The 26050-nt window shown below is 44.7% G+C and overlaps 1 long non-coding RNA gene across 1 annotated transcript; it reads right to left on the bottom strand.

Annotated features, from left to right (window-relative positions):
* Positions 1 to 16276: 16276 nt before the first annotated feature.
* On the bottom strand, positions 16277 to 17562 carry LOC115356821 (uncharacterized). Its single transcript, XR_003928023.1, has 3 exons — positions 17465 to 17562; positions 16994 to 17095; positions 16277 to 16370 (listed from the first exon to the last, which is right to left on the bottom strand). It is a non-coding gene; the product is annotated as an uncharacterized LOC115356821 (long non-coding RNA).
* Positions 17563 to 26050: the final 8488 nt, after the last annotated feature.

Genomic DNA, 26050 nt, shown 5'->3' on the forward strand with positions numbered 1-26050 from the left:
TGGGTTCAATTCCCACTCAAGGTCCTTTCTGTGTGCAGTTTGCATGTTCTCCCCGTGTCTGTGTGGGTTTCCTCCCACTGTCCAAAGACATGCAGGTTAGGTGAATTGGAGATGCTAAATTGCCCCTAGGTGTGAATGTCAGTGTTTGTCTGCCCTGCGATGGACTGGCGACCTGTCCAGGGTGTGTCCATGCCTTCGCCCTATGTGCGCTGGGATTGGCTCCAGCGACCCTAGTGAGGATAAGCGGTTTAGAAGATGAATGAATGAATGACCTGCTGTAAAAACAACATGGATAGTTTCTATATTATATGTATCTGTACAAGCTGTGCAGGGTCAGATGTGAATATTGAGGTTAATTCTTTTGACAGCAGTGACCACAATCAAAACCTTTTACTCTGCCCACCTAGACACTGACACTTTTATATGTTGATATGAATATGGTGCACATGTGTGCATTTCCTGATTACATGTCAGGGGGGAGATCAACATGGTGAACAGCAGCAAGAGCCAGGAGACTACAGTCTGCCTTCAGCTGATCAAATACTGAAAATATCATGGAGGATATCAATGGGAGAAAACACAGAAATAGTGACAGCTCCTTCTTCTTCTGTATTTCCGGCAGACCAGACGCCCGAGAACCATGTAGACTCAACCATCAAAGTCTGTGCTTTTGTTACATTTTTGTCAGTTCAATCTTAAGAGTTTTACATAATGCACCTTTAACTAGTGTGACAGACTGAACATTTTTGTCTGACCTATGCTTTTTTCAGCACTAATGCAGTGGAGCCCCCTAGTGGTGACAAGGTCTGTAGACAGCACTTGATTACACAAGCTTGAAGTCATCTGTGAAAACACAGAGCCTTGATCTGCAAGTGCAACCCACGAACTGCACAAATATACAGTACAGGCCAAAAGTTTGGACACACCTTCTCATTCAATGCGTTTTCTTTATTTTCATGACTATTTACATTGTAGATTCTCACTGAAGGAACACATGTGGAGTTATGTACTTAACAAAAAAAGGTGAAATAACTGAAAACATGTTTTATATCCTAGTTTCTTCAAAATAGCCACCCTTTGCTCTGATTACTGCTTTGCACACTCTTGGCATTTTCTCGATGAGCTTCAAGAGGTAGTCACCTGAAATGGTTTTCACTTCACAGGTGTGCCTTCCCACTGCTAAGGAGAGGCAACAAGCAGAAGAGATTTGTTTGGGCCAAGAAACACAAGGAATGGACATTAGACCAGTGGAAATCTGTGCTTTGGTCTGATGAGTCCAAATTTGAGATCTTTGGTTCCAACCGCCGTGTCTTTGTGAGACGCAGAAAAGGTGAACGGATGGATTCCACATGCCTGGTTCCCACTGTGAAGCATGGAGGAGGAGGTGTGATGGTGTGGGGGTGTTTTGCTGGTGACACTGTTGGGGATTTATTCAAAATTGAAGGCACACTGAACCAGCATGGCTACCACAGCATCCTGCAGCGACATGCCATCCCATCCGGTTTGTGTTTAGTTGGATGATCATTTATTTTTCAACAGGACAATGACCCCAAACACACCTCCAGGCTGTATATATATATATATATACATGAACTGTGTGACACAATTATATTTTCTAATCTAATAAGATGATGGCAGCATGCTTTGGTGCCATGTGGCATTTAAAGGCTCATAATGTGTTGCTAGTTGCTGAAGAAAAAAATCAAATGTGTAAGCACACTTCAAGCTGAATTCTGTGGAGTTAATCACTCTCCAGTGGTTTAGTACTAGAAGTACCTCCAGCGGCCATTTTGACTGTCACCTGGTGACATTTCAAAAATATTTACACTTAGTTACCAAGAACTTACAGCATCCACCTCCTTCAAATTCTCCTGATTTTTCTTTACCCAAAACATTTCTGGGGAAAAAAGGTTAAAATGCCTTTTGTTGCTGCTGTGTGTTATTCCATTGTTATTCTACCTGACTGAGCTCCTAGCTAAACATGCAGTTCTCCTTCAGGACATCAGATGGCACAGTTATCATCAGTGATATCAGGAAATTTATTAATACTGCATGTATCTTCCCCCTTCAGGTGAGATACCGGAGCAGGATCGAGGGACTCTGTCAGTCTTCGGGATCCCAGACAGCGCCGCAAAGCGTTCGCAGTCAGCGAAGGCAGTGTGGAAGGTGGAATTTAGCGGTAGTTCTGTCCCGCAGACGAAGAGACTGATGCTGTATGTGAAGCCGCCGGCCGACGCCCCCATTGGGAAATACACCCTGTCTCTGAAAGCAGGGAAGAAAGAAAACACTCTGGGAACCCTGGTGGTTCTCTTCAACCCCTGGTGCCCAGGTGGGAGCAGAAGAACAGATGGAGACAGGAAGAGAAGCAGCAGCAGTAGTAGTAGCAGTAGTAGCAGTAGTAGCAGTAGCAGCAGTAGTACTAGCAGCAGCAGCAGCAGTAGTAGCAGTAGTAATGTAGTAGTAGTAGTAGTAGTAGTAGTAGTGTAGTAGCAGTAGTAGTCGTAGTAGTAGTAGTAGTAGTAGCAGAAATAGCATTGATATCAGTAATAGCAGTATTAGCAGTAGTAGTAGCCACAGTAACAGTAACAACAGTAGTGCAGCAGTGGAAGTAACAGTGATAGGAGTACTAGCACTAGTACTAGTTGTAGTAATAGCAATAGTAGTAGTAGTATTAGCAGTGGTGGAAAGTATTAGAAATTGCTACTCAAGTAGAAGTATTGTGTCTGTGATGATGTGATGATGTTGTAGAGTAAAAGCACATAACTTACATAAGGAAAAGGAAAAGTAAAAGTACAGTTGTCCCTCGCTATAACGCGGTTCACCTTTCGCGGCCTCGCAGTTTCGCGGATTGTTTTAGTGCAATTTTGCATGCTCTTTTTTTTTTTTTTTTTTATAGCGCATTGTGTTCTGTGTCCTGATTGGCTAAGGGAGAGCCCGCGCATTGTGTTCTGCATCCTGATTGGCTGAGGGACTGTAGACCATTGTCAATCAGTCTCCTCTGTGCCATGTCTCCTGTACAGTACAGAATGCGTTCATTCTATAATACTGGACTTATTTTTCTACGAAGGTTTGAACTTTGAGAGTTTAAACAAGAGAGAAAAGTGAGAAAATGTTAATGTCTGTCTGAGAAAAGTGTATAAAGTGTGTAGTGAGGGGTTTTACAGCCTTAAAACATCTAGAATAATTGTAAAAAATAAAGCTGACTACTTCGCAGATTTCGCCTATTGCAGGTTATTTTTAGAACGTAACTCCCGTGATAAACGAGGGACCACTGTATATGAAATGTACTCATAGTACAAGTTACTGAGTTTCTTTTTAGAAACAGTAACTTTGTTAGATGTGATCTGCAGGAGGCATAGAGGCAGCAGTGACAGCAGAGTTAATCAGTTTTCATCAAATTACCTCTATGACAAAACTGTGGTAACATTGAACTGAAACTGTGCATTTATAATGAGGTTTACAGAGAGTCTAGAAAATCTGTTGCTGCTCTTGCTCTGGCTTGTTTTCACCATTTAATTTAATCTGATTTAATTTAAATCATTTTCCTCAGTGAAAATCATGTAAACAAGCATAGGTTTGACACATACAAGTGATTGTTCGTAACGTAACATATTTTAATGTAAATACCACAGTTCTATATGTATTGTGTGACATTTAATGTAATGGTCTGTTTTGTAGGTAATATTCTGTATGCAGCAGACTTAATTAATTTAACTAGCTGGATGCTGCAGCCTCAGCTAATGGGATCCTGCATGAAACAGCTAAAGAAATTGTTTATTCTCATGTTCTTCATGTTCTTTGCAGACGACTGGGTGTTTCTGCCTGAAGAGAAGAAGAGACAGGAGTATGTGATGAATGAACAGGGAATTATCTACAAGGGAAGTACCTTTTACGTCTTTGGTACATCCTGGGACTTTGGACAGGTACACACACACACACACACACACACACACACACACACGCGTTGATGCAGGCTTTGTTTTGTGTAGCGTTGTCAAAAAAAAAAAAATTCAAATCACAACTGATCTCATCATTTCAATAGTTGCATTTTTAATTGCTTGTTTAATATGCCATATTTTGAAATTCAGAACTGTTTTTAAATATAGCAACATTTAATGACACTCATATAAACAAACCCCAATTCCAATGAAGTTGGGACGTTAAAATGTAAATAAAAACAGAATTCATTGATTTTCAAATCCTTTTCAACACTTCAAAGAGAAGATATTTAATGTTCAAACTGATAAACTTTATTGTTTGTTTGTTTTTTTTGCAAATATTCACTCATTTTGACTTTGATGCCTGCAACACGTTCCAAAAAATCTGGGACAGGGGCATGTTTACCACTGTGTTACATCACCTTTCCTTTTAACAACACTCAGTAAGTGTTTGGGAACGGAGGACAAAAAGCTTTGTTGAAGCTTTGTAGGTGGAATTTTTTTCCCATTCTTGCTTGATGTACTTCAGTTGCTCAACAGTCTGGGGTCTCCGTTGACGTATTTTGCGCTTCATAATGCTCCACACATTTTCAATGGGAGACAGGTCTGGACTGCAGGCAGGCCAGTCTAGTACCCGCACTCTTTTCCTATGAAGCCTCGCTGTTGTAACACGTGCAGAAAATGACTTGGCATTGTCTTGCCGAAATGAGCAGGGACGTCTCTGAAAAATATGTTGCTCCTCTGTATGTACCTTTCAGCATTGATGCCTTCACAGATGTGCAAGTTACCCATGCCATGGGCACTAACACACCCCCATACCATCACAGATGCTGGCTTTTGAACTTTGCGCTGATACCAATCTGGATGGTCCTTTTCCTCTTTAGCCCGGAGGACACGACGTCCATGATTTCCAAAAACAGTTTGAAATGTGGACTCGTCAGACCACAGCACACTTTTGCGTCAGTCCGTCTCAGATGAGCTCGGGCCCAGAGAAGCCGGTGGCGTTTCTGGGTGTTGTTGATATATGGCTTTCGCTTTGCATGCTAGAGATTTAACTTGCACTTGTAGATGTAGCAATGAATTGTGTTAACTGACGGTGGTTTTCTGAAGTGTTCCTGAGCCCACATGGTAATGTCCCTTACAGAATAATGTCGGTTTTAATGCAGTGCCGCCTGAGGGTTCAAAGGTCACGGCCATTCAATGTTGGTTTTCGGCCTTGCCGCTTACGTGCAGAGAGTTCTCCGCATTCTCTGAATCTGTTTGATTATATTATGGACTGTAGATGATGAAATCCCTAAATTCCTTGCAATTGTACGCTGAGAAACGTTGTTCTTAAACTGTTGGACTATTTGGTCACGCAGTTGTTCACAAAGTGCTGAACCTCGCCCCATCCTTGCTTGTGAACGACTGAGCCTTTTGGGGATGTTCCTTTTATACCCAATCATGACACTCACCTGTTTCCAATTAACCTGTTCACCTGTGGAATGATCCAAACAGGTGTTTCTTTCCCAGTCTTTTGTTGTCCATGTCCCAGCTTTTTTGGAATGTGTTGCAGGCATCAAATTCAAAATGAGTGAATATTTGCAAACAAAATAGGGTGAGGACTTCGTTCAAAGGCAAGCTACCTTTAGTGTGTGTGTGTGTGTGTGTGTGTGTGTGTGTGTGTGTGTTTGGTGGTAGACTGGAGATGTGATATTGGGAATAGGGGAAGGGGCAACCTGACACAAGTTCACTATAAGTTACCAAACTTGAGCGCACATAGAACCTTCATGGTCACATTTTCAGGAAGAAAACACATCTGCCAACATAATGTCCACACAGGAGACCCAATAAAATGTCTTGTCATGGGTTTGTGTGTGTTTATGTTCATAACACTGCTGCCTCTCCAAAAACTTTTCTGTTTCAGCTGCTTCCTGCCCACTGACTGTATTGAGCTAAGGCTAGGCAATGCTAGCTAACTTTTTCAGAGGTGACTGGCAGGCGTTTCTTACAGAAATGGCCCCTTGGCCCTTGGTCCATTTGTTAAATGTAGGGCTGGTTAAGTGCTATTCTCAAACAGGATTCTGTTGAAGAAAAACCACTGTAGTCCAATCTAGGAGTTTGCTGTAATGGTGTGAGTTTATTGAAGTATACCAGCACACTGGTGAACTGACCGATACAGAGGGTATCTGGTACGGTGAGCTGACCAAGAGCAATGTCAGGGGAAGACCTTTATACAGTGAGTACAGAACCCTATGTTAACCCTATGTTAATAGGCAGACAACAAAAAGGTGAGTGAAGGTATTGTAAGACAGTGATCAAAGTATTGTAAGGCAGTGATCAGGTAAGGTGTGGTTCTGAAAGGAAGCAAAAGACAGGATGAGTGTTCGTGTTCACACCCACAGGATTAAAGGCCAGGTCAGACGACAGGATGGGCTAGAACCAGACGACTGGAGATTCAGTCAATTTGCAAGTCTAAATAAATCAGGAAGTCTGAGCTGCCTAAAAATGTGTATTTTCCTTTCACAATTCCTAAATCAGCATATTCAGCATAATCAGCATATTCTCAAGTAAAGACAAAACTGTTATGCCTAAATTCTCATCATAAATATTATGTAATAACAAATATCATAGGACATCCTGAGATAAGACTCATGTGAAGGATGAAATTTTGGACATTTGTCTGAAGATGGCGCACGCTCTGCGATGGCGCACGCTCTGCTGCGACAGCACTGACCTGTACTCTGTGTCTCCCGTGATCGACGTGTTTTAACGTGTTTGTGCATAGTCTATATGTTATCTGTGGGCCTAAATGACAACGAACTACAAGGCGATTGCTGTCTGGCTCGCAATCCTATGGCTGGTCTGTGATAGCTTCGCACTCCAGCCCGACACTGGCAACCGGCTACTCACCTACAGTCGAGATGAACTCCTGCTACACCGGGCCTCGCTGTGGAGCAACACCAAGCCTGCCGTGGTTCTACCGCCGGAGCTTAAGCCGAGGAAAAGGGGGAAACGGGGCGGTATCCGCAGCCGGGTAAGGAGACGTCCCTTCAAACCACCTCTTCCCACCATCATCATGTCCAATGTTCGGTCACTCCGTAACAAGATGGACCTACTACATGCAAGGTGCCGTTTTGAAAGGGCCTTCAGGGACATCTGTATCATCGCTCTTTCTGAGACCTGGCTGGAGGAGTCGGTTCCCGACTCTGAGGTGAGCCTGGACAACTTCACCATCATCAGGTCCGACAGGACGAGGCACTCTGGGAAGACGCGAGGCGGTGGGGTCTGCCTTTACATCAACGACAGGTGGTGTAATAACATCAAAGTGCACCGTAAAGTCTGTACTCCTAACCTGGAGCTGGTGACCCTGTCCCTCCGTCCCTTCTATCTCCCCCAGGAATTCCCCACTGTTGTGGTCAGCTGCGTCTATGTAGCCCCCAGTGCTAACATCAACATAGCAGCGGAGCTAATAGCCGAGGATGCTAATGCTATGTTAGCCAAGTATCCCGGCGCTCCGCTGTTCATTCTGGGGGACTTCAACAGTTGCAGACTGGACTGTGTGTTACCATCACTTCAACAATATGTGGATATTCCAACAAGAAGGGGAAACATCTTGGACTTATGCTACGGGAACATCACCGATGCTTTCCGTGCCCATTCCTTCCCTCCACTCGGACTTGCTGACCACAACGTCAACTGTTTACTTCCGCTGTACAAACAGGAACTAAAACGCCACAAACCACAGTACCACAGCGCCCCCCGATGGTTGGAGGACGCCATTATCCAACTACAGGGCTCCCTGGCCTGCACCGTGTGGGACATTTTTGATGGGGATCTGGATGACAGGGTTTCTGTCATTACAGACTACATCAAATTTTGCATAGGCACCACAATTCCAAACAAAACAATAAAGATATACCCCAATTCAAAACCTTGGATTACTCCACAACTCAAACGAAGCTTGAAGGAAAAACACAAATCCTTCAAGCACAAAAACTGGGCCAGCCTCAAGGCAACAAACAGAAATATAAGGAACGAGGTTCTTAAAGCAAAACTGGACTACAAAAACAAACTTGAAATAGAATTCAGTACTATGAACACCAGGCAAGCTTTTCAGAAGGTGAAAACCCTGACAGGATACAAGCCCAAATCCACATGCACAGTCAGTGATCCAGAAACCTTCACCAAAGACCTGAATTCATTCTACACCCGTTTTGACAACCAGGACTTCTCATCTGAGTGTCAGGTTCTGCTGAGAGCCCTCCCACCACCAGACCCTGAAGAACAGGCCCCTTTCACTGAAGAGGAGGTACGGCGCCAGCTGAGCCGTTGTAAGCCTGGCAAAGCCCCAGGGCCTGATGGCATCCCAGCCAGGGTGCTCAAGACCTGTGCCATGGAGCTCTCTCCGATACTGCACTCACTTTTCTGCCAATCCTACCGGACTGCCACAATACCCACACTATGGAAAACTGCCATCATAATCCCAGTACCGAAAAAACCCAGACCCACAGAACTCAACCACTACCGCCCCATAGCCCTAACATCCATAGTAATGAAGTGCCTGGAGAAACTGCTGCTGAACACCATTCTTCCACTTGTCACCCCACACCTGGACCCCCTCCAATTCGCCTACAAGGCAAAGAGGGGCACAGAGGATGCTGTAGCCTGCCTGCTGCACCTCCTCCTCCAGCACCTGGACTCCCCAGGTAACTTCGCCAGGATCCTCTTGGATGGATCCTCGTGGATTTTAGCTCCGCCTTCAACTCCCTACAGAAACACCTGCTGATCCAGAAGTTACACCATCTCAACACCCCCCCCCCCCACCTGATCCACCTCACCCACAACTTCCTCACCGACAGACTGCAAGCAGTAAGGGTGGGCTCAACCACATCCCCTGTACTCACCATCAACACCGGGGTGCCACAGGGATGTGTGTTGAGCCCTTTCCTGTACACTCTCTACACCAATGACTGCATCAGCACCTCACCCACCACATCATATCTCAAATACTCAGACGACACGGCCATTCTCGCACTCCTCTCAGATAACCAATCCATCCTGGACTATCACAACACAGTCGCCCATTTCACCAAGTGGTGCACGGACAACCATCTCCAAATCAACGTCAATAAAACAAAGGAACAACTGTTCAGTCCCACCTCACCCCAGCACCCCACCATCATAAACACCCAAACAGTGGAGACAGTGGACACATTCAAATATCTGGGAATAACTCTGGACAATAAACTCACTTTTGATCAGCACACCACGGACATTCAAAAAAGAAGCCAACAAAGACTGTCAGCCATCCGCAAACTCAAAGGACTATTTGTCGCACCCCACCTCCTGCTGTTACTTTACCAGAGCATCATTCAACCCATCCTCCTGTACTGTTCCACATGTTTCTTCACCATGCTTTCTGTCACCAATCGGGCCAAACTCACACGCATCACAAACACAGCTGCCAAAATCACTGGTCTCCCCACACCCAACCTCACAGAACTAAACAATAAGTCCATCTCCCGCCTAGCAAACACTATAGCACAGGACATTTCCCACCCACTGCACCAATCCATCACCCCACTACCCTCAGGGCGCAGGTACAGGACAATTAAGTTCAGGAGGGCTCGCCTCGGAAGAAGCCATAATAATTAAATAAATTGTGTATTGCTGTTGTTGAGAATACTGGGTGTAAGGATATCTGCTGGGACCTCTCTACCCTGGACAGCAACTCCAGTCAGAGACCAGACTGGACACAGAGATTTTCCTTTTCCTCCTTTTATATAAAGAGCTTTGAGCATTACAGGATAATGCAGCTTCACCAGGTTGTAAGAGGTTAATCTATGAACAGAATGAACGAAATATAAAGAATAAATTATTTCAACATGAATGAAATAACATTCGCTGCATCAATCACAAACAGTACATATACAGTAAAGACAGCAACTAATAAAATGGCTGTATAAATTCACCGTTCAACATGGTGCAACTTTAGCATACAATTTCTAACACAGCGCAATAGCTGGCAAGGCTAGCTAACTAGCATAAGCCAAACACAACGGCAGCACAAAGCAAAACTGCATATGAGACACAAGATTGCGTGTAGCGTCATGAACCGCACACTCAACACACATATACACTATATTACCAAAAGTATTCGCTCACCTGCCTTTACTCATACTATGAACTGAAGTGCCATCCCATTCCTAACCCATAGAGTTCAATATGATGTCGGTCCACCTTTTGCAGCTATTACAGCTTCAACTCTTCTGGGAAGACTGTCCACAAGGTTGAGGAGAGTGTTTATAGGAATTTTTGACCATTCTTCCAAAAGCGCATTGGTGAGGTCACACACTGATGTTGGTCGAGAAGGCCTGGCTCTCAGTCTCCGCTCTAATTCATCCCAAAGGTGTTCTATCGGGTTCAGGTCAGGACTCTGTGCAGGCCAGTCAAGTTCATCCACACCAGACTCTGTCATCCATGTCTTTATGGACCTTGCTTTGTGCACTGGTGCACAGTCATGTTGGAAGAGGAAGGGGCCCGCTCCAAACTGTTCCCACAAGGTTGGGAGCATGGAATTGTCCAAAATGTTTTGGTATCCTGAAGCATTCAAAGTTCCTTTCACTGGAACTAAGGGGCCAAGCCCAGCTCCTGAAAAACAACCCCACACCATAATTCCTCCTCCACCAAATTTCACAGTCGGCACAATGCAGTCTGAAATGTACCGTTCTCCTGGCAACCTCCAAACCCAGACTCGTCCATCAGATTGCCAGATGGAAAAGCGTGATTCATCACTCCAGAGAACGCGTCTCCACTGCTCTAGAGGCCAGTGGCGGCGTGCTTTACACCATTGCATCCGACGCTTTGCATTGCACTTGGTGATGTGTGGCTTGGCTGCAGCTGCTCGGCCATGGAAACCCATTCCATGAAGCTCTCTGCGTACTGTACTTGGGCTAATCTGAAGGTCACATGAAGTTTGTAGCTCTGTAGCAATTGACTGTGCAGAAAGTCGGCGACCTCTTTGCACTATGCGCTTCAGCATCCGCTGACCCCTCTCCGTCACTTTACGTGGCCTACCACTTCGTGGCTGAGTTGCTGTTGTTCCCAAACGCTTCCATTTTGTTATAATAGAGCTGACAGTTGACTGTAGAATATTTAGGAGCGAGGAAATTTCACGACTGGATTTGTTGCACAGGTGGCATCCTACGACAGTTCCACGCTGGAATTCACTGAGCTCCTGAGAGCGGCCCATTCTTTCACAAATGTCTTGTTTCACAGTCTGCATGCCTGAGTGCTTGATTTTATACACCTGTGGCCAGGCCAAGTGATTAGGACACCTGATTCTGATCATTTGAATGGGTGAGTGAATACTTTTGGTAATATAGTGTATCTCTCAGGCCGCACTCAGTACATCCATCTCAAGCCCTTCCGATCCCAGCCTTCCCCCGTCTCTTCAGGTGTGCCCCAGGGCTCTGTCCTGGGGCCTCTCCTCTTCATTACTTACCTCCTTCCCCTTGGCCATATTTTCCGCAAATTCAATATCCATTTCCACTGCTTCGCGGATGACACCCAGCTCTACTTATCCACCAAACCAACCTCCACCCTACCCCCGTCCTCCCTCACCACCTGTCTATCTGAAATAAAATCTTGGTTCACCTCAAACTTCCTAAAACTTAACAGTGATAAAACTGAAATCCTCCTCATTGGTACTAAATCTACATTATCCAAAGCCAACAGTTTTTCCCTCACAATTGACAGCTCCTCAGTTTCCCCCTCCCCTCAGGTTAAGAGTCTGGGTGTCATCCTCGATAGCACTGTTAGGTGCCGCCTCCTCCTGTCCCTGTCTGTGTGTGTGTTTTTCCTCTGTTTTCCCCTCCCCCTTGTGTTGTCCTTTTGCTTTGTAAGCTGGGTGTGGCAGGCTCATCTCCCTCACCTGTCCCACTCACGCACCTGGTTCTCATCCTGTCATCATCCCATCAATTTACCGCCTTTATATTCCTGGTCCAGACCTCCACTCATCGCCAGTTCGTCGTTTACCAAAGCGTGGTAACTACTTGGCTCTCTTGCTAGCGTTTGCTATTTTCTTCTGCATATTTTGTGATTTTCGGATTTCCCTGTTTTCCTCAGACCCTGCCTCTCCGTGCCTTGCCTGCCTCTCCGTGCCCTGCCTGCCTCTCTGTGCCCTGCCTGCCTCTCCGTGCCCTGCCTGCTCCTCCTTGCCCTGCCTGCCTCTCCGTGCCCAGCCTGCTCCTCCTTGCCCTGCCTGCCTCGTCCAGCCTCGCTGGTGGATCTCCCGTGTTTTTCTGTTCTTGTTTTTGTCCACTAGTCCCTTATTAAACTGTGTTCCTTTTTCCGCACTCCGCCTTGTGGGTCCAGTTTTTCCGGTGCTTCAAGCCTAACAACCACACTATCGTTTCACTCTCACATCAGTAACATTACCCGGTCTGCATATTTTCACCTACGCAGCATAAATCGTCTCCGCCCCTCCCTCACCCCCCACACCACTTCCATCCTTGTTCACAGCCTTGTCACCTCCCGTATTGATTACTGTAACTCTCTTCTTTTCGGCCTCCCTCACAAATCCCTCCATAAGCTTCAAATGGTCCAGAACTCAGCTGCCCGCATCATCACCAAAACCCCTTCATTTCACCACATTACCCCTGTCCTGCAGCAACTCCACTGGCTCCCAGTTAAATTCAGAATAGACTACAAAATCCTTCTGTATACCTTCAAGGCCATCCACAACCTCGCCCCTCCCTATCTGTCGGACCTCCTCCACATTGCCTCATCCTCCCGTTCCCTCAGATCCTCCTCCTCCATCCACCTCACTGTGCCCTCTGCCCGCCTCAGCACCATGGGGAGCAGAGCCTTCAGCCACTCTGCTCCCAAACTCTGGAACTCACTCCCCCCGGACATCCGCAACATCGACTCTCTTCCTCTGTTCAAATCTAGACTCAAAACCCATCTGTTTAAAACTGCATACTCTCTGTAACTGCACTGTTTCCATTGTATTTTATATAGTCTTTTACCTGTGTTTTTACTGCTTATTTCATCTTTTGTAAAGTGTCCTTTATAGGGCTTTATAAATAAAGTTGAGTTGAGTTGAATCCTTGAGTGTTTTTGAAAGGCGCTTATAAATAAAATGTATTATTATTATTATTATTATTATTGTATGTATAGTAACCTTTTAATTCACTGTTTAAATATCTGTTCTGGCATTTATTCCTTATATTCCTTATTACAAACTCAAAATATCAGTAAAATATGAATTATTTCTGACATTAACATCCTGACAGACCTTTTGAAAGAGTAAATAAATAAGTATTTGCTCCTCCTGTGGTCTGTCCTCTCTCTCCCTCACTATCATGCACTCGCTTGAACTTGGAAACAATCATTAGCTGTTAGCTTAAACAGTGAGCTGAAAGAGGCAGGTTTTGGACCAAGCAGGGGGAAAATAACGCTTTTCATATTACAACCTTGTGCTTGGTGAACAAGTGGTGTGATAAATGACTTATTGACTTTCACCTGAGGAGGTTTTCTTGCTAGTTATAATCAGGCTGCCTCTCAGGCTGACGGACTCACTGAAAGTTACCCAGCTGCCGCTCAGCCGGAGTCTTTATCATTTTTAGAAGATCTGATTGGCCATATTAAGCCATCAGGCTCTCCCTGTGACGTGGTTCCTCCTGGTTTCCTGAAAAAAGTTTTTCCCAGTAGAGGGCAGTCGGTTTTGGCCATTATCAACAGTAGTCTGGCCTCTGGTGTTGTTCCCCTGAGTTTTAAAAATGCAGTGATCCAGCCCCTACTTAAAAAAAACCTGGCCTTGATGGCAGCGTGCTGGCCAATTTCAGGCCCATCTCTAAGCTGCCTTTTATTTCTAAAATCTTAGAAAAAGTTGTCCACACTCAACTCAAGTCATATTTAGATGAACACGATGTCCTGGAGGTCTTTCAATCTGGCTTGAAAAATCTGCATAGCACCGACTCAGCCGTGCTAAAAGTGTTTAACGACATCCTCTTAGCAAATGACTCCGGTGACCATGTAGTTCTTGTTTTATTGGACTTAACAGCAGTTTTTGACGCCGTGGACCACAACACTCTAGTGGCTCGGTTACACCACCTAGTGGGCATCTGTGGTACTGCACTGGAGTGGTTCAAGTCCTATCTGGCCCACAGAGTGTAAGCCTTGGTTTCTTAAAGCCAACAGTCTCAAACTTGGGTTTTAAAATGGACAGTGATTTTAAATTGGATCGGCAAATCAGCTCAGTAGTAAAGTCCAGCTTTTTCCATATTTGACAGCTGGCTAAAGTCAAACCTTTCTTAGCACGTCGGCACTTTGAAACAGTGATCCATGCCTTCATTACATCTTGGCTAGATTACTGCAATGCACTTTATTTTGGAGTCAGCCAGTCCTCCCTCGCACGTCTCCAGTTGGTGCAAAATGCAGCCGCACGCCTTCTAACTGGAGTACGTAAGAGGGAGCACATAACCCCCATCCTGGCTTCCCTCCACAGGCTGCCTGTGCACTTTAGGGTTCATTTTAAGATTCTCTTATTTGTTTTTAAATCCCTAAATGGTCTGGCCCCTCCTTACCTCTCTGAGCTTCTTCACCCCTACGCTCCCGCTCGATGCCTCAGGTCAGCTGACCTGCTGCTCCTGGAGGTACCAAGGTCAAAACGGAAGCTCAGAGGGGACAGAGCTTTTTCAATTGCCGCTCCGAAACTGTGGAACGAGCTACCCCTCCACATTAGACAGGCCTCCTCACTGTCCATTTTCAAAACTCGCCTTAAAACCCATTTTTATTCCTTGGCTTTCAACCCCGCATGAGACTCTGCTTCTGTTTTAGTGTTTTATGGTTTGTTTTATTTATTGTTTATATTTCTTTTTAATTTGCTTTTAATTGTTTTATTGTCTTTATTAAATTGTTTTATTGTTTTGTATTGTTTTAAAAACAATAAAAACAATAAACAATTATTTTAATATTTATTTTCCTGTTATTGCCTATTTTGTACAGCACTTTGTTGCAGCTGTGGTTGTTTTAAAGGCCTTTATAAATAAAGTTGAGTTGAGTTGAGTTTTGACACCAAATCACAGCATGAATTTTTCTATGGTGTTCCCTTAGGTCTCGGTGTCCTAACGTGGTATTTCGGAGAGATTTTTAGGCATTTTTATTCATTCTCGGTCCAAAATGGTTCAATTTTACACCAAATCTGTGTAACAACTAGTATCAACCCAAAAATAGTTATTATGACTCATATTTGAACATGGGAATTGCCACATTCCCACACGATATTTAGTACAAATTTAGCACTATAATAATGTGACACTCAGTGCTGAGCTGCATCTCAAATTAATCTTCAGGTTAATCTTCAGGTTCCCTTCACTTCTATGTGGCATCTACTGTTGACCTTTTATTTCGCCCTAAAAAGTTGTAAAGAAAGGAGCAGGATGGTAAGGCTGACTGATGCAGTGACATATAGGACCCCATTTCCCAGTGGTGGAAAGAACCACTCATGGTTTTAAAAAGGTGAAATATCGTGAATCAGTGACTGTGACTCAGGCTGTTTGAAGGGCAGGGGTTAAAAAAATAAGAAGGGCACCTTCTGCACGACAGGTGGTCCCATCCGTCTGCAAACAGCTATGGTCCATCATAGCACCATAGCTTTTATTTTTTGCAAAGTATTTGGTGGCAGCCCTAGCCTGTTGTCACAGCCTCACTTTGGGAAAGTCTGCCCTACAGGACACCTCGAATGGAGACTACAGAGTGCTGCATCTGTTATTTTCCACAAGTAACACCACCCACCCCCCACCCCCCATTGCAAGGGCACGTCATGGTGTTTTCTCCCCTGGAAGGGCATGTAAGAGGGTGCATTCTGAGTTTTCTTTCTTCTTTCTTTCTTCATCAGAAAGGCACTTGGGGAACCTCACAATTATCCCATTGTAAGGTCTCCTGTCCTGTAGCAGCACATCATTTTCTGGAGGGGCACTTCTTCATTAGAGGAGCACCTAATTTATTATTATTATGATTATTGATTTATTTATTGCCTGAGGGGGTACATCCTCTTGTTTTTGCACTCTAGAGGGCACTTTAGTGATGCTGTTTCAAACATAGGGGCACCAGGGCGGCGGCTGTGAACATATCATCGGCTTACATGTCAGCTAAACAGCTTCAGCTTTCCAGCAAAAAGGCTAGTGGGACTTCTGGTAGTTTGTCATTTATTCTTGACAAAACCACAAAAACGTTTCTCACAGTAATTAAGTCATAAATTGCTCTTTATTAATGGGCTCAGCTCCATTCCCCTCTGACCCCTAATAGGAACAAGCAGGTTTGGAAAATGAATGGAGGGAAGGTTTGCTCTTCATCCTCTTTAGCTGTTGCAGAGATCAGTCGTGCAGCAGCGTGCGTCCAAAATTTGGCACTCACCCCCTTTCATGCAACGTCTGACGAATTTACCTACAGAAAATCAGAGAAAGACACAATCAGGGGCAGGAGAGTTTAAGTTTTTCTGCAAGATATGAAAAATCACACACAATTAATTAGTTTGTAAGATTAGTTTGTTTGTATTTTTGGGTTTTCGGCAGTGGTGTAGTCTAGTTTATTCTAGTGGGTATACGCGCACAAGCACGCACACACACACACACACACACACACACACACACACACACACACACACACACAGGCTCCCTTTCTGAAACGTTAACGTTAGCTCCAGCTGTCGTGTCCCCCGAAACGTCACGCCTGACGGAAGCCCCTATGGTCAAAAAGAGCCCGCTTCATAACACAGAGAAGGCGACTGTATGAACGGTAAAGTGAATGTTATGTCAAAAAAACACACTGATACGTATCTTTGCGCACTTTCAAGTGGTTATACGGAAATTTGGGACCTTTTCTAGTGGGTATACGGCGTATACCTGCGTATCACGTAGACTACACCACTGGTTTTAGGGTTGCAGAATCATAGACACTCAATTAGCCGTAATGCCTTGCGCTACACACTTCATTGTGGGTGAAATCTTAAAAGGTCTAACCAAGTTTTGCCAGTGTAAACCACAACAGGATAGACCCACTGTACTTACCGCCCAGAACAAAACTGCCGCAGTAATCACGATTGTAGCCACAGGTCTGCTCTCGCCCTGAGCAGCTAGCGTTGCCACTGCAGTAGCACCTCAGGCCTTCACCTGCAATCACAAATTATCCTCTAAAAAGTTCTTGTTCAGCCACTCTCATGAAACTTGAACTGCATTTTCACTACAGAACCAAAATCAATTTTCAGTCATTTTCAAAACAGTGAAACACACAGTTTTGCAGGTTTTGAAATTGCAGTAAAACAACAGCAGTTGTAGCCTACAGCATGTTGCAAACCACAGTCTGTGCTATTGTGCAAGCCAGTTTACACACACTGTACCGATCAAATATGAACTCTTGCTTTGCTGGAAAATTCTCTCCTAACATGCATGGATCTTTGAGTGTTTAACATAATAGCTGGTTTAAGAAATGTTGCTTTCACAGACAGTAGGATCGTAGTGTATTCTGTTTAGTTAACTCACCAGTGCTGACAGCGAGCAACAGCAGAAAAGCAAGAAGTGCAATCTTCATGTTTTCACAATGCTGCACACAAGTCTCTGTGTGAATCAAAGAAAAGTACGAGTCCACCTGTGAGAAGATCAGAGCCCAGATTTTCAAACTACCGGGGAAACCAATTCATAATCTGTAAATTCAAAACCATGAGGGTCACCCAGCAAAGTGGGCCAGCTTACCCCAGTCTTGATGTCCCAGATGTGAGCTCATGTGGGGCTACTAACTTTCTCTCTTTTTATATTTTCTAGTTACGCAACTATTTGTTTGATGTTGCCTAATCAGTATATCATTAACTCTGAAATTATCATTTAGCACAGAATGGCTTATCAAGGCCAGGCAGTGATACTCAGAGAAATTGCTGCATGAAAACACCATTATAGCATCAATACAGTAACTCGATGATGAAAAGTCAACATTACCACACCTACAATTTGGAATTAGACAAGGAGATACAGTACTAACACCGTAAAAGTAAAAGCAAAACATCCTTGCACTGAAGCACCACCACAGAGTGTGGGGCTTGATTTCAACATTTTGGCAGAAGTTATGTTGCAAAACTTTTAAATGAAAGGGTGGCCCATAGCTTTTCAAATATCACTTAATGTGAGCTTTTTTTTTTTTTTTTTTTTTTTTAAGTATATGTACTGTATGTCCTCCTTTGTCAGTGTTGCTGGGAAAAGATAAAATCATTTCCATTTAGAAAATACACAGCATCACTCCGGGAGTTATTGCAAACAATGATTCAGTCTGAATTGTGTGTGTTAGGTGTGAAAGCTTTCTTTCTTTGTCAGTCTATGATTAATTTTTTGTGGATGAGTAAAACAGTGTGCAGGCCTCCTTTGGGTTTTGAGCAGTTCCCCATGTGTGTTCCCCAGTTCTGGGAATTTGAGGGTAAAGATCAAGTTATAAACCTGGAGGCCAAGCATGCGTTTGAAATCTGTCACAGATGAAATGAGCGAGAAGCTGCCGCCTCTTGGGAGAACACAGAACAGAGTGAGAAATCTCAGCATACTTTATTTTAAACCAGTTCAGGAGAAATCATGTCAAAAAGAATAAATATCCTGAATACTCTGAATGTGATGTGAATATTGCAATTTAATGATTATTTTTTTGTCAGGAGGCATTCATATTGTGCAAACTAGTAGTGCTGTGAAATATTTAATGGTGGGACCAACTCTCCTTGCTAAATAGAAATATTCTCTATTCTCTATTTTTAGAAAAGACAGAAATCAGTTTGGAAGAGGTGTGGCCATTTATTTACAGAATCATTTTCCTGCCAAAGCACGTTATGATTTAATGAGAGATGATATTGAAGCTCTTTGTGTACAAGTTCACCTCCCTCATCTTAAGCTTATCTTGGTATGCTGTTTCTACCGTCCTCCTAGTGCTGATTTTGTATATCTTAATGATCTGTGTGATATGTTTGATCAGTTATCTGATATGAATAATCGAATCTACTTGTTAGGTGATATGAACATTGATTGGATGGGTCAGCCTTGTACAAACAAGAACAAGGTATACTTTCTATGATGAATGCTTGTAATCTGTATCAAATTGTCACTCAGCCCACCAGAAATAGTAGGGTAGAGCGGGGTAAATAGTGCCAATTTTTACTTAAAGTGCCTTTAAAGCAAGGGGATTACAGTAATGCCTCCAACTAAAATATGCACATATAATTTAGGATGTTGTGCATCCCTGGGAACAATCACTTTGGATCTTATATAAACTGTTTGAGAAATATAGCTTTCGAAAAAAAAAGTGGTTCTGTGGCACAACTTGCCCCCGATGCGGGGTAAATTGTGCCATTAGAGAGAATACACTGGGGTAAATTGTGCCATTGATAATTGAAGTAAAACAGATCATTTTAATCTCACAAATGATAATGCTATATAAATCCAAAACAAATTCAATACAAAATTATTTATTTAACATTTATTTATTATTTTAACAAGATCACCGGCCACTTTTCTATAACAAGGCCTAGCGCCACATGAACACATACCCAGAACAAAATAAAACTTCCAAAATGAGCACCTGCAAATCATCTTCACCTGAATCTGAATAGTTTTAGTGATCAAAGGTAAGAAGACAATGTACAATAACAATAAAATACAATAAAGTAATATATAGTATATAATCACAAGTTGTGCCGCTGGCACAACTTACCCCAGGCCCTTTGGCACAAATTACCCCAAGCCCACCATTTTGAAAAAAATGCCTCCCCCAGCTGTTTTGAGCTAACATCATGCTAACTGTATAGACTCATGGTGTAGTTTATTAAAGTACTAAAACCTGTGTGAACTGTTTTCAAAGTTTTCTATAATTGTTCAAACACAGCAATCAATAAACCTTGATCATAGAAATTTTACTTTGGAGGGCAAAAAAAGGTTTTTTTAACTGAAATGTGCTTACCTCTCAAGCCATGTGTCTCCCTTCTTTGCAGGGTGAGTGAAATGGATGCCTCTTCAAAAATATGTGGTCACATGACCAACTTCTTCTATGGTTTTCTAGATAACAGGGGTGGCACTACTTGCCCCTTGGCACAAATTGCCCCACTCTCCCCTATAGATAGTGATGGTATCATCTTGAACACATGTATTGATCACATCAATACTAATGTTCCTGATCTATGTTCCAAAGTCGAATCCACTCTCATCTACATTTCATCCTGGTTCAACTTCCTCACCACTACCACCAAAACAAAACTCTCCCGCATAATAAATCAGGCCAGTAAAATAACCAGAACACCCCGACTACCTCTCTCTCTCGACTTGCAGGCCAGTGCCCTTTCCGGCAGTACATGCCCAGCAAGCCCGCGAGGTACGGCATCAAGATCTGGGCGGCCTGCGACGCGAGGTCCAGCTACGCCTGGAACATGCAGGTGTACACGGGCAAAGCCACGTCGGGCGAGCCCGAGAACAACCAGGGCGCGCGTGTGGTGCTGGACTTGGTGCGCGGCCTCAGCGGCGGCCGCAACGTAACCTGCAACAACTTCTTCACGTCGTATGAGCTGGCCCAGCGCCTGCTGGCCCGCAGCCTGACAGTGGTGGGCACGCTGCGCAAGAACAAGCCCGAGCTCCCCGCGGGGCCATGGCTGCCGCAGACTCCGGGCCGCTACGGAGGCCGCGGATGCGTCCGCCGCGAGGCCTTCTCCTCTGCGTTCGCCTTCACGCCCTCGGTCGCGCTTGTCTCCCTCACAACCAAGAGGGACTGGAGCGTGCTGCTCCTGAGCACCGCGCACGTGGCCGCGGACCGCCCGGACCGCAAGCCCAAGATTGTGCTGCGCTACAACCGCAACGAGGGCGGTGTGGACACCCTGGACAAGCTGGTCGCAGTGTACAGCTGCAGGAGGATGACGAGGCGCTGGCCCGTGGCCGTGTTCCACGACGTCCTTGACGTCTCAGCGTGCAACGCGTTCGTGTTGTGGTGGGAGCTCAACCCCGGGAACGCGGGGTTGCTGCGCTCGAGGTGGGACGCGAGGAGGCTGTTCCTCAAACGGCTGGGCAGGGCGCTCGTGGCCCCACTCGTGAGGCGCAGGGCCGGGGAGCCACGCGCACCGTCCGCCTCCCTCGCCCCCCACGTCGTCTCCGACTGAGGCAGCGGGAGGGTTAAACAGATCATGACTATGAATGGGGATTTGAGCTCTTTTTGTTTTGTTTTGGGTTTTTTTCTATTAGGAATTTTAATCATTCACCAGGGACCTGTTATGTATTTTATGTATTTTATGTTTTTATCTTACTGTACAGCACTTTGGGCCTCTGTGGTTACTTTAAAGCGCTTTATAAATAAAGTTGGATTGGATTGGATTGGATTGGACTGTGATGGCCACTATATGGGGAGGATGGGGATTTTTTTCCAGGCTGCTCTAAGTAGTTGTGGCTCCTATTTGTAGTTATGTTAACCTTGACTGGATAAGAGCACATGCTGTTTTTCAGATAGGCTACACTTGGCATTCAAACAGTTACACAAACACACACACACACACACACACACACACCCCCTCCTATGAACCACTGGGCAGCTGGACATAACATATCTTGCTCAAGGGCACCTTGATTGTAATTGTTTGTGTGGGGAGAGTTACTCATTTACTTTCCCCACGCACATTTCCCCATCATTTCAGGGAATCACACAAGTTCCCTTCCAGTCATAAACCTGACACTTGGACCACCCCCATCACTTCAGTGTAGGGAAGTCAGATATGAGTCTGTTCACCGTAGCCTCAAATTGGGCTATATGCAGGAAGAGGTAGTACATTTGTAAAGTGCTGTAGTGCTCCTTATAGTTTACCCATGTCACTGCGCATGTCCGTGAGGGAACATGCGCAGCGAAATGGGGAGCCATGTACATTCAGTCAACAATGATTACAGGTCTGGTTGGACTTGAGCCAGTCTTTTAAATGCCTTTTAAAAATAGACAGGTAGAGCAGTCTCTTATGGAGGTTGGCAGGCCGTTTCAGATTTTGCTGCCTCTGACTGATAGAGCAGACTGTGAGAAGGAGGTGCGCCTAAATGGAATTGCACAGTCTCCTCTTGTAGTTACTCTAGTATTGGAACCGCTGGTGGATTTACGTTCAAGAAACTGACTCAGGGGTGGAGGTGCAAGTCCGTTGAAAATCTTGCACACACAACATGCAAGTTTAAAGGTGATAAGACTGTCAAAACTCAGTAGATTATGGCGTGTAAGGATGTCACAGTGATGATAAGAGAATGATTTTTGGTCAAAAGCTTTCAGGGTTATTTTATAGAGAGATTCAATGGGTTTAAGTATGGTTTTTCCCGTCAAAGACCAATTTGTGAAGCAGTATTCAATATGTGAGCATATCATAGAGTGCATGAATATTTTTGCTGCTTCTTCAGTTAATGAGGATCTTATTTGTCTGAAATTGCTCAGATTGAAGTTAACTGTTTTGATTACTTTTGTCACATGCTTTTTGTAGGATAGGGTAGGGTCTCAACAAGTGACTCCGAGGTACTTAAACTCTGTCACCAAACTGAGTTCCTCCCCTCTCAGAAATACATTAGAATTTTGCAAAACAACAGGTCTTTTAGAAAAAGCCATGCAAACCGTTTTTTGTGTATTTAAATACAGACGTGAGGCAGTGAGCCATTCCTGAACATTGGACATGACAGATGTTAGTGTCTTAGACACCTCACTGTAGCTTTTACCGTGAGTGAGGACAACGGCATCATCTGCATACATCTGGAAATGGACTTTGTCACACACATCTGGTAGCTCGTTTATACACAGGGAGAACAATAATGGCCCCAGTATGGAACCGTGCAGAACTCCAACAGAACAACTGAGATAGGGGGATTTAACATTATTAACCCTCCCGCTGCCTATGTAGACGATGACACAGAGGGAGGTGGAGGGGGAGGGGTGGTGGTGGGAGGTGAGGTGAGGGGTGGGGGTGGGGGAGTGGAGGGGTCGCCCGCGTATGCGCAGACCGCGTCGCTCTCCGGCTCCCGCTTCCGCCGCCGCCCGCGCATGCACAGACCGCGCTCCGGTTCCGGCGCTGCTCGGATAAAAGAAAAACAAAATAAATGAACAAAATGAACAAAATTAAAATAAAGAAACAAGTTTGATCATTGTTCATCAGAATTTATTTCTCTCTCTTTCCCTCTCTCTCCCCCTCACTCTCTCTCTCCCTCTCTCTCTCTCTCTCTCTCAGACACACACACACACACACGCGCGCGCGCACATACACGCACGGGGGGGGGCGCATCCCGCCGCCCGGGCATGCGCAGACCGCGCCGCTCTCCGGCTTCCGGTTCCGGTGCCGTCCGGACAAAATAAAACAGAATAAATAAACAAAATAAAAATAATGAAACAAGTTTGATTGTTCATTTGAATTTATTTCTCTCTCTTTCTTTCTCTCTCTCTCTCACACACACACACACACATACACGCACAGGGGGGTCCCGCCGCCCGGGCATGCGCAGACCGCGCCGCTTTCCGGCTTCCGGTTCAGGCGCCGCCCGGACAAAATAAAACAGAATAAATACACAAGTTTGATTGTTCATTTGAATTTATTTCTCTCTCTTTCGCTCTCTCTCTGAGTGAATGGCGGAGTGAGTGGAGTGTGGAGTGGTAGCGTGGCTTCAGCGTGAGTGAGTTTTCTCTCTTTTTGCTGTTCTATGCGTGTATTTTCTTTATTTCTCTGTATTTGGGTTACTGACAGGTGTGTGTAGGTGCAGGTGTAGTTTGGTTTGGTAGCGGGGCTGCCGGCTCGGTTGGGCAGTATGCCCGTGGTGGAGGCCGGTGCGGAGTTTGAGAGGCTGACTCGCCGTCATGCCGTCAAACTGGTGCCGGCAGTGAACTGCTCGGTGGAGGAGGCCGGCCTGGCGGTGGGAGAGGTGGTGGGTTACGGCAGCGTGAAGTCTGCCTCCCGCATGAATGGGGCGATTGTCATTTTTTTGGACAGCACGGACAAAGTCAGTGATGTGGTTGAATCAGGTGTTGTCATTCAGGATACTTTCACTCCTATTCTCCCGCTTGTTAATCCGGCCCGTAAAATCACCATTTCTAATGCTCCCCCGTTCATTAAAAATGAAGTCCTGGCCAAGGAACTGTCCCGGTTCGGACAGCTCGTGTCCCCGATAAAAATGGTCTCTCTAGGCTGCAAATCCCCTTTGCTTAAACATGTGGTGTGTCACCGCAGGCAGGTTTTCATGGTCCTGAAAGACAGCACGGATGAACTCAATCTGTCCTTTAACTTTAAAATTGATGGGTTTAATTACATGGTTTTTGCTTCATCAGACACAATGAAATGTTTTGGATGTGGTGTGGAGGGGCACTTGATTCGCTCCTGTCCGGAGTGAAGGGGGGAGCAGCGGCTGGAGGCCGCTCCGCGGTTAGGGTTAGGGTTAGGAGTGGAGCCGACCGACCCCGCGACCAGCCGCGGAGCAGACGCTGCCGCGGGTGGTGTGTCCGCCGACGGCGACACTCCCACGGGCAGCGCTCTCCCGGGCAGCGCTCCCCCGGGGAATGACGGTAGAGCAATACCAGGAAAAAGCAAGGATCAGAGACAGAAAACAGACAACAAACGAACTGATGAAATAAATGAGAAAGAGTCAAAAAACAACAACGTTGAACAGAATAAACCTGCAGACAGCAGAACTACTGTGACTGAAACTCATGAAAAAGTAGAAACAAATGATAATTTGTCAGGTGGTGAGGATTTTTGGAAGATGAAGATATGTCTGATGATGATTGGTTTACAATGTCACAGAAAAGAAAAAGTTCAGAACCAGTGCAAAGCGGTGCAAAGGCCTTTAAAGTCACTAAAGTGACAAAAGCAGGAGAGGTGCAGGCAGAGTGTGAGAGTGATCTGTCTCTGAGCCAGGAAGACCAGCAGAACCTGTACTCTCCTGCTGAAATTAAGAGGTTTCTGCAGGGAACTAAGGGAGCCAGGCTTGTGAAGGTAGAGGATTATTTCTCTGATTTAAAAAGGTTTGTTGATTCAGCGAGGCGCCTGACAAAAAGTTCAGTTAACTCTGGGGATGATGTGCTGACAGATAAAGAAATTTATCGTCTGAAGAAACTGATACCAAAAGTAAAAGCACAAATAAGAGCTGATGGTGATGATGATGATAATGTGTAAATCAAGTAGCTTGGGTTCCTTTTTCTTGCTGTTTCTTTGTTCTTTTCTTGCTGTCCTCTTGTTCTTGAACTTCTCTCTTTCCATGTGTGACTTTAAAACAGGCACTTTGAACTTAAATGGGGCCAGAGATGAAAACAAAAGAGCTGCTTTTTTTAAACTGATAGAACTGAAAAAAATTGATGTAATGTTAATCCAGGAAACACACAGTAATACAGAAAATGAAAGTGACTGGAGGAAGGGATTTAATGGCGATGTGATTTTGAGCCATAAGTCCAGCTGTAGTGGTGGAGTGGGCATTGTGTTCTCCAGGAGTTTCTTGCCTGTTTCCTATGAGGTAGAGGAAATAATTAAAGGCTGTTTATTGAAAGTTAGAGCTAAGTATGAAAATGTAAATATAGTTTTTCTTAATGTGTATGCTCCCACAAATGGAGTGGATAGAATACTGGTGCTAAATGTTTTATGTGACACCATCAGGAACTGCAGCAGTGATGAGTATTTATTGTTAGGAGGTGATTTTAACTGTACTGAAAACCCACTGTTGGACAGAAACCACCAAGAGCCTCATCCTGCTTCATCACGCAGGTTCAGGCAGTTGACTGAAGCACATGAGCTGGTAGATGTGTGGAGAAGTCTACACACACATCATAAACAATACACCTGGAGTCACTGTAAAGACAATATGTTATCTTTGGCTAGGCTGGACCGCATGTACACCTTTAATCATCATGTGAACATTTTTAAGAGCTGTCACATTACTCCAGTGGGTTTTTCTGATCATTGTCTTGTTTCTTGTTCTGTTTTTATTAAAAGGGTAATTCTTCAATTGAGGGAACTTTTGACTTCTTAAATTGTAAGAAAATACAACTTGTAGAAACATATTTTTATCCATCTGAATATTGCTTTTATTTTCTCAGGAATTCATTCTTGTGGATGGTTGTGACCATTTATT

This window comes from Myripristis murdjan, unplaced genomic scaffold (assembly GCF_902150065.1).
Source record: "Myripristis murdjan unplaced genomic scaffold, fMyrMur1.1, whole genome shotgun sequence".
In the NCBI taxonomy this organism is placed as follows: domain Eukaryota; kingdom Metazoa; phylum Chordata; class Actinopteri; order Holocentriformes; family Holocentridae; genus Myripristis; species Myripristis murdjan.